Below are 10,540 nucleotides of genomic sequence, written 5' to 3'. Positions count from 1 at the left end.
ACTGTATTAAGCAAGCCTAGATCAACCCTATCTTAGGCTTTCATGTTATATATGGTATCTTTGAGTATTTGGGCTCCAAGGGCACCACTCAGCCTGCACCCATATGGATTAGGTACTCACCTAAGATCTCAAGAAACCTTGCCTGTGCATTAAAGTCGCCTGGGGAGATTCAAGACATGCTCATGCCTGGCTTTCACCTGCACAATTCTGACACAATTGGTCTAGGCCAGGCTCTGCAATTTGATATTTTTAAAGTTTGCAAACAATTTTGATGTAAGCATCATTGGCCTAAAAGCTCCAAGCATCCATTCCAAAGGATGCAGAAGATATAGTTTAGGACATTTTTTCCTTCTTACCACAGTCCTTTCTTACCCCCACCTCCCTCACCATCATGTTCTGAGCATCTCCCAAATATAGGGTAACTATGCATCCTAGTTTGCCTGGGACAATCCTAGTTTATAACTGTTGCCATGACATAATTCTCAACTGCAAGCCTCCTTACCCTAAAAAAATGTCCCAATTTGGATGATTGGTCACCTTACCTAAAAGGACTGTTAGTGGAGCTAGTTTAATCGAAGCTCTGAACACTGTCTCACCCTTATTTGGGATAAGTGCATGCCTATCCCAATGTTGATAGAAGGCCCAGGTTTGCAGAGGACTCAATTGGCTTGCTGGAGTTTTTAATAAGTGCTCAATCCGAACCCTGGAGGCCTTCAATTTCAGATGGAAGATTGGGGGTTACAAGAGAATCTCAGATGTCTTATAGAAAGTTAAGTATTTCCTGAGTTATTTTTATGTGCTAAATTATTTCTTACCACACTGATGTGCATGTAGTCCCATCTGAAGACAGGAGAATGATCTAAATGGTTTCCCCCAGCTTCCCTTTAACCCCAGGATGCTCTGATAATGCACATCCTGCTGCAGCCCTTCAGAATTGGATGAGGAAATTATACTGTGGAAGCTGCTGAAGCAGAAGAGATCTCTTGATTTAAAATGCTGGAGTGATATTCAACGCAGAAAGCTGAAGCATGGAGCAAAGGAAATTGAGAGGTAGAGAAAGCAAAATCAAGGAAAAGATAACTGAGTTGCTTTACTACGACCTAATGAAGGTGTCAAATCTTGCCCGGGATTGACAAGGCACTTTGGAAATTGTACAAATAGCTTAGATGTGGGCATCAGAGGGGACTGGCCCTGTCTATCAGGGCAGCCAAATAGACTCCTAATTTCACAGATATCTGTCAAATCTTTGGGGAGGGGAGAGCAAAGAGGATTTGGAGGATTGCTAGGTGGGCCCCAAGAAGTTATAATGAAGACTTGTAAACAGGAAGGGGCCATCAAGGCTATCTTCATTCTCTCTGGCAATGCTTTGGATGTTTTGAGAGATTTAGATTACTCTGTGGAAGGGCAAAGCTGTAGGGCCTGAGGACTCTCTAGAAACACTGGTCAGTTGCTAAAGAAAGGAAATTCTTTAGAATAAGATAATTAAAGGTGCCACTTAAACTCCTGGGTCCTTTGAAGGAGAACCAAGAAGGAATTAGAAACTGGAAGAGCAATTTTCTTGCTGTTGTCCCAGAGGCAAGAGGTCTCGTGTCTACCTCTAGGAGGGAAGCAGGATCAACCTAAGGGATTGTTTCAGCTATACATTGCTGGGTAACATACTATCTCAAAACATAGGGGCTTGAAACAAGAACCATTTATTTGCTCACAATTTTGATATTAAGTCAAGATTAGTCTGGGACACTTTACCTTTGTTCCATGTAGCATCTGCTGGGACATCTTGACCAACGGAGAATCTACTTTCAAGTTGGCCCATTTCCAGGTTGGGGCTGGCTGTCAGCTGAGAACTCAGCTGGGCCTGGAAGTCAGGGGCTCTGATTCTCTTCCACATGAACCTTTATGGCTCCAAGTGGCTGCCAAGGCGCCCTCACTGTGTGGAAGAAGCTAGGTTCCAAGAAAGACAAAAGAAGCTGACAGTCTTATTAAAGACAAGTCTCAAGACTGGGACAGCATCACTTTCTCTGTATTCTGTTGATCACAGCAGTCACAGGCCCAGCTCATATGAAGTGGAGTGAGGAAACAGATCCCACTTCTCAGTGACATACGTGAAAAAGGCTTGTCACCATCTTTAATATAATACACTACATGAGCCACAAGAAGGGTCAGCCATAATATGTCAGAACAAATAGCTATTGGAGTAGAACTTGAAGGTTGTCAATGAGAAAGTGTCTGGAGGAAGAAGAAAAAAATTTGGGAAGTTCAATATTCCTGATGATTTGCTGGGGAGGAAGAAGGAACAAAGGCCATTTATATTATCATGGCTACTGTATCCATGCTCCTGATCTTACTCCTAAATTTGTGCAGCCAGAGAAACAAAACATGCATACATATGACTGAAAGCTTCAAAATTTTTAAAAGATTTAATTATTTATTTGAGAGAGAAAGAGCATGAGCTGGGTGGAGGGGCAGAGGGAGAAGCAGACTCCCCACTGAGCAGGGAGCCCAACTTGGGGCTCAACCCCAGGACCCTGAGATCATGACTTGAGCCAAAGGTAGACAGTTAACCAACTGAGCCACCCAGGTGCCCCAGAAAACTTCAAAATTTAAGATTGACATATGACTTAAATTATTTAATTCAAAAATCTTAAGTTAAAATATTTACTATATGCAAGACAGTATGGTACGTCTTATATTAATTATAAAGTTTTACAAAACATGGTTTCTGTCCTCAAGGAGCTTTCTGTTGATTTGGCAAGCTTTGGTCAAGCACATACCAAACACTGTGGGAGGAGCTACCAGCTAGTAGATATGTAACTAGAAGATACCACTGCCTCTGCCTTACAGAGTTTAGAGTATAGTAGGGGAAAGAGATATGAACATAATATTATAATGCCATGTTAAAAAGTCTGGCCCAAGCTCTGTAAAGGATAAATAATGTATGTGTATAATAGAATAAAAAATGAAAACACACAATCTAAAATGTTAATTATGGGATTATAGATGGACTTTTGTACTCTTCTTAATACTCTGTTTAAAAAATTTACAATACTTTTGGAACTCCTTGGTGGCTCAGCAGTTGAATGTCTGCCTTTGGCTCAGGGCGTGATCCCGGAGTCCTGGGATTGAGTCCCACATTGGGCTTCTTGCATGGAGCTTGCTTCTCCCTCTGCCTATGTCTCTGCCTCTCTCTCTCTGTCTCTCATGAATAAATAAATAAAACCTTTAAAAAAGAAACAATACTTGTAAGATAGAAAAATGAAACCTATTATTTTTAAGTCCATTATAGTGTTTTTATAGACTGTCCAAATAAAAAATGTCCAAATAAAACAATTAATTAAAAAAAGAGAAATGTTCAGCATGTTCTGGGAACCGAGATGGAGTCCCTAGTTCCCCCTGAAAAGAGAAGAACCTCATATCAATCTCTTAGAGATTAAAGTCATGTTAGAAGGGTAAATAGAAGTTGTGGCTATTATTTTATTTGCCTTTTGTAGAGTGTGAGCTTGCCTAACCTTCTGTTCTGGGGGAAGTTCTTTATTGTGTGTGGTCCTGTTGGGTCCATAGAGCTTTGTCCCCAAAAGGGAAGTCAGAGAGGTAAGAGGCTCTGTTTATACTTCTTTCCTTTTCCAGGGGCATGAGTGCACAACCTGGGTTTCACCTGTCAGACTCCTTGCCCAGGATATTGAACCTGGTACTAGAGGATCGAAGACAGGATGGGCAGATCTCATCCATGGCAGATGTGAGAAGGTGCAGTGGTGAGGACCATTGTGGCCAATGGCAGGAGTGGTGGCAGGTCTCTTGCTCTTGGTCTCTTGGGTCCCTTGTTCCTATCTGTATTCCAATCTTGGTTCCCTAGCCTCCTATTATTCTGTGCGTTCCCCCAAAGCCATTCCAATAAATTCCTTAAAAAGAACCAAGTTTGGGTTGTGTTGTTTGAAGCGACTGAATGACACAAGAGTTAGCTTGTGTTAGTTAGGCAGGGGAGGAGGGTTGGTGAGAGAATCATAGTATATGCAAAGACAGAGAAGCCTGAAAGAGTGCATGCAATGCCATCTAGAAGAAGCGACCACATGTACTGAAATATACATATATGATGGGGGGAAAGTACATGCTATATATTCTGGGGGTGCAGAGGAATCACTTCCTTCTGAATTTATTAGCAAAGATGCAGTAGAAGACATGGAATTAGCTTGTTCATGAGAGAAGAGGAAAGCAAAAAGTAGTTATTCCAGGCAAAAGGAAAAGTATATACTTATTGAAAATATCCATGTGCATTTAGGAATCTAGTATTCAAGCAGTTGAATTTCGCTGCAGCATGGAGGAGAAACAAAGCAGCCTGTAAGGTTGGTAGATACTAATTCTACTGACATTTCATGCTAGGACATAGACTTTGGACTTTATTTGGTAGGTAATAGGGAAACATGGAAGGTTTGTGAACAGGGAGTAGTGTCATCGTGCACGTGACACTAAAGATGCTAAATTTGGTTGTCGTGGATGGAATAGACAGTTAGGAAGCTGCCAGAAAAACTCAAGATGAGTTGCTAATGTCCTGAATTAGGCAGATGGCAGAGGGAATGGAAAGGACAATGTGCAAAACATAAATAAGGATTTGTAAGCTGACAGATCCTCTGTTTAAGAAAATTTAAAAAGCTAGCTTTAAACACGCATATGCATACAATCACCATATTTATGAATGGGCTATATTTACATATATACAGAGTATAACACACCACATATGCTGGCTATAATTCTCTCCAACTAATAGAGCAGTGAATTTATTTCATACATTATGCAAAACAAATAAAAGAAGCATAACCAGGCAGAAATGCTCTGTAATGCCCTGTATCATTCCGTAGAAGTTCTTGGGCTGCATTCATGCATCAGTGTGTGTGTGTGTGCGTGTGTGCGCACGCACGCGTGCGTGAGGACTTGGAATACGTTATGTGGCAAAAAGCTTAGACTACACACGGAATTCTCAAATTCCTCTGAGGAATCACACTCTTTTCCATAACTCTGCTCTTAGTGCAGTCGGGGTGAGTGATGAACACAAGGGATGGTTGCTGAAGTAGGTGAGACTTCCCTGGGTTTGTATGTAGAAAAAACCTTGATCATTCCAAGGACAGTGAAGTTTGAAAGGTTTATTTTTTTAAAGATTTTATTTATTTATTTTAGAGAGAGAGAGAGCATGTGAGTGGGGAAAAGGCCAGAAAGGGAGAAGGAGAGAATCTCAAGCAGACTCCACACTGAGCCCGGAGCCTGACACCTGGCTCTATCCCAGGACCCTGAGATCACGACCTGAGCAGAAATCAAGAGTCAGACCCTTAACCATCCACCCAAGCACCCTAAAAGGTTTCTTAACAAATATGATGAGCTAAGGCAATTGTGTGTTAGACTGAGATTCAATTTACAACCTCCTTCTATTATCCAATCAAGTTTATCGGCTCTACCTCCTAATTATATTTGAAATCCACATCTTATTCTAGTCTAACCTTCACTGTTACCCCCAAACTCAACTCACAACCTCCTTCCTGATCACAGTGTCCTAGTCCCACCAAGGTGAAATGTCAGCGAACCTGCCTGCTTTCATAATGCCCCCTTGCCAGCAAGTCTGTCCCCAAGGCCCTTTCCGAGTAAACGGACAATGGACTTCATGACTCTGCTCCCAACGACATATATGGAACTGACTCAAGACTCACCTAACATACTCGCTTTCTCAGAAATTTGGATTAGAACCCAGTGACTCTTATTAACTGCTAAGTATTGGATCTGAATGTCATATAGAGTCTGGAGCTTGCTACCATCCTAGGGAAGCCATGGTGAACCATGTGAAAACAGAGCAATGGGATTAGTAATCTATTGCAAGAGAGAATACAAGTGTCAAAGAAGTGGAGATGAGAGAGAGAGATGGCGAAACTATTAGCTACTCTAGTAGCTAATAATTAAAGATTTTATTTATTCATTTGAGAGAGAGAGAAAGAGAGAGAGACCATGAGTGGGGGAGAGGGAAGAGGCAGAGGGAAGAGGAAAAGCAGGCTCCCTGCTGAGCAGGGAGCCCCATGCAGAGCTTGAGCCCAGGACCCCAGGATCATGACCTGACCCAAAGGCAGATGCTTAACTGACTGAGCCACCCAGGGGCCCCCGTTAGTTAGTTTGTTTTATTTTTTTTTTAAGATTTATTTATTTATTTATTATTTATTTATTTATTTATTTATTTATTTATTCAGAGAGAGCGAAAGAGAGGCAGAGACACAGGCAGAGAGAGAAGCAGGCTCCATGCAGGGAGCCCGACGTGGGACTCAATCCCGGGTCTCCAGGATCACACCCCAGGCTGCAGGCAGCACTAAACCGCTGCGCCACTGGGGCTGCCCAGTTAGTTTGTTTTAATTTTAATTTTATGCAATTTCTATACCCAACATGGGCCTAGAACTCACAACCCTGAGATCAAGAGTCACACCCTCCATGGACTGAGCCAGCCAGGCACCTTACTTCCTAAGGTATTTGATATCTAGGAATTGTGATTCCTGCATCTTGAGGGGCCAGGATACACTTCCTCTTGGTTCAATGATATTTCTTCACGCCCTTATAATGAGCTCTTCTTGACCTCAGCCACTTTAAAAGTCATTCCTAATCTTTGTCCCAACACGCCCTAATTAACCATCCCATAGCACCTATTTCATGCAGCACTATCTTGGCATTTACCATATTATAGTATAGTTGTTTTCTTGCTGTTTCCCCTCCCTGGGTCAGGCTTTGAACTCCCTTGAGGGCAAGAATATTGTCCTGTTCATCTTCTGCATCCCCAGCACTTAGGAGAGTCACTGGCACATAGCAGATATTCCATAAATGTTTAAATAGTACTTTTAGAATTAGGGGTCAATGCTTTCACAAGGCTTCCCTAGGATGGTACCAAGCTCCAGACTCTACCTTATTGTAACCACTTTTCGACTGGATTTTGACAGCATAGATGTTACACATAAGCAATTGCTACTGAGCTGTCCCAGGAGTCTCAGAGTGTGGTCCTAGGAGCTGGAAAATACCAAACTCTTGGCCATAGTGGACCTTGAGAGCCATTGTTTTGTGAAAACCTGAGATAGTTACACAGTGGAAGGTCCCCTACTTTTTTTAGTTTAAAAATATTGTTTAACTTCACATGTACACACAGTATTATAGCAATACTAATGGAAAGCTATTTTTTTTAATTGGGGGGCGTGACTGGCTCAGTCAGGTTAGAGTCTGTCTTCAGCTCAGGTCCTGATCCCAAGGTCCTGATTGAGCCTCAAGATGGGCTCCTTGCTCAGCGGGGAGTCAGCTTCTCCTTCTTCCCTCCCTTGGCCCTTCCCCCGTCCTATGCTATCTCTCTCTCTCTCTCTCTCTCTCTCTCTCTCTCAAATAAATAAAATCTTTTTTAAAATATCCATAGGTTCATCACTGCAATAAAATAACCTGTTTTCAAATGTCCGCATCCCCTTCTAGTGCTTATTTGTATGCATCCATATAATTTTTACAGGGTTATAATGATCATTTAGATAATTTTTTTCTTTTTCACATAACAATTCATCATAACTATTTTCCAGGGCACTCAAAGAGTTCTCTTTATGGTGATGGGGCGAGACATGTTAGCAGAAAAATCAGAATATCCCATGGTAAAGCAATATATCATAGAGGACAAATTGCTGTGGAAGCTCTGACTTTGTCTAGGGGTATTTGATTTGCTAGATTTCTTTATTTAAAATATTTTATTTATTTATTTGAGAGAGAGAGAGAGAAGATGAGTAGGCTGGAGGGGCAGAGGGAGATGGGAATCAGATTTCTCACTGAGCAGGGAGCCTGACTCAGGGCTTGATCCCAGGACCCTGAGCTGAAGGCAGACGCTTCACTAACTGAACCACCCAGGTGCCCTTTGACATATTTCTTTCTAAAGAAGGTGCCCCTAGCAGTGCCCCTAGCAGTGAACAAACATGCCTTGCAACCTCTCCAGCCCCATGTCATTACTAAAGACATTCCAAGAAGAATATTTACAGCTCCCCTAATAGTAATAATGATCATTCATTGAATTCATATCATGTATACAACTCTCAAGACAACAATATGGGCTGGTTGTTATTGCTGTCCCATTTTACAGGATAGGAAATAGAAGATCCAAGACGTGAAGTAACTTGCAGCCTCACAGAACTGCAAAGTCATGAAGCTGAACTACTAATCCCCCAGTTTAGATATGGAACCACATTTCCTGTGGATAACACAACATGATGGCTAGAAGAATCCTTTCCAAACTGAAATCCTTTTCTCAGTGGGGATGCAACACATTGGGCTCTGTTCTGTATAAATGCAATATCTGTTTTCCAGCAAGGGGCTCACAGGAAAGTCTTGTGTTGTTTTTAAAGCATTTACAACCTGATTTTAAGTCTTTTCAAAGCATCCTCTCTTTCCTCTTCAACCCATACTATCAGACTCTCTTCCCAACACTTATTCCCACCTTTCTGGGATAAAGCAGTATTGGTTCATCAAATGGTATGGATCACAATTTGGAAGCGCATTCTAATATAACTCTGTTACAAGTGGCAGAGGAGAGCACATTCCTTAGCTTTTTATTACAGGCCACTGTGATCTTTATAGAAGTAATACCTGTCCCTGCTTCTTTGACCTATTTCCAGTTACTGCAGTGATTGCATACATAAATATTTAAGTATCTATGACTTTACCTATGTGCAAACACATAACCATTCTCATAAATGCTTCCTAGGTAAGGAATTATTAGCAATGAAACTGCATCGAAATAGGAAAAAGCAGTTGTCTTTGGTTGGCCTCCCAAGAAGTTGCCCCTGACATGAGGGGATCATGAGCAAGTGACTTATTAAACAAACATTCCCAGGGAAAGCCAGTGAGGGATGGGGGGAAGCAAGGCAGGGAAGTGGGAGACACTGAGCAAGTGTGCGATTTCAGGTGCCTGTTCTGCTTCTCAGAGTTTATCTCCATCAGAGCAAGAGACTTTGGTACCCTGAGCAGTGAACCACTAACTTTGCACCACTTTAAGGGGATATAAGCTCTGTGCACTTTTGGCTCTCTGGGCTGGGGTAAAGCTGACCCAGTAGCTCTCAGGAGTCCTCTGAAGAAGGTTATAGGCGCCAGATCCTAGAAGAGAAACAGGTGGAAGTGGCACAGAACTTGAAAAAGCTATCCCACTCAGAAGAGTATCAGCTCCAGAAGTCCTACTGTCCATTGGATATGAGGCAGTCTCTGGAATTAGGTCAGAATTTGCATTCCAATTGTACTATGCTAGATACGTAGTCTGTCCTCCCTAAACCTTGGTTTTCTCTTTTGTAAAATGGGAATAACATCTTCTGGGGGAGGTGTAAAGATTTAAGATAATTTATTCGAAGGATTGTTTTGCTGACTATCATAAGCAGGTGCTCAATAGATGGTAGCTATTAGTTTCCCATTTGATATAAAGATAACTTTTAAAATGTAATTAGCTCAGCTGGATTATATACATAAAAATAATTTCTCGTATCATGAAATGTGCATAAATTATATAGAAAGATGATGTATTTTCCCTGTCATTTCATCTGTGTAGACAACTCCTTCCCTTTGGGAGAGCCACCAGTCTGGAAATCAGAAATAAGCTTCTGTTAAGCATGTAATGAAAGCAGGAAGAAACCTTATTGTTGCCCACCAATGCTTTTTATTTTTCATTTTTTATGATGAAAATCTTTGAACATAAACAGAAAGAGAGAAGAGAGCATAATGAATCCTGCAGAGTATAATGAACCCAGTTTCAACAATTATCAACTCATGGGGTGCCAATCTTGTTTCATCGACACCCCACCATTTCCCTCCCTCCCATATTTGAAGCAAATACTAGATTTTGTATCATTTCACCCATGAATGTTTCAACATGTGTCTCTAAAAGGTAAGGACTCTTTTTAAAATTTTAATCTTTGAATTTACATACAGTAAAACTTCCCTTTTGCTGTGTGTTTAGTTTCATAAGTTTTAACATATGGATAGATTCATGTAATCATCATTACATTCAGGATACAGAATAGTCCCATCACCCCTAGAGGACTCTTGTTTTTTTTAAAAAAAAAAAAATCTGTAACCATAATAACATTATTGCACCTTTTAAAAATTGACAATAGGAAAAAAAAAATTGACAATAGGGATCCCTGGGTGGCGCAGCGGTTTGGTGCCTGCCTTTGGCCCAGGGCGCGATCCTGGAGACCTGGGATCGAATCCCACTTTGGGCTCCCGGTGCATGGAGCCTGCTTCTCCCTCTGCCTGTGTCTCTGCCTCTCTCTCTCTCTCTCTCTGTGTGACTATCATAAAAAAAAATTTTGACAATAACAGGGGCACCTGGCTGGCCCAGTCAGTAGAGCATGTGACTCTTGATCTTGAAAAAGACTCATACTTGCTTGGACCTCTTGTCAGTTCAAGCTCCACATTGGGTGTAGAGCTTCTTTAAAAAATGGAAAATAACATATACACTTTTAAGGGTAAATATGATCCTATTTCTCTACAATCATGAGATAACACTCTCCAACTCATA

The sequence above is a fragment of the Canis lupus genome, chromosome 32 (genome assembly GCF_003254725.2).
Source record: "Canis lupus dingo isolate Sandy chromosome 32, ASM325472v2, whole genome shotgun sequence".
Classification (NCBI taxonomy): Eukaryota; Metazoa; Chordata; class Mammalia; order Carnivora; family Canidae; genus Canis; species Canis lupus.
Note: the sequence above shows the minus strand (reverse complement) of the source record.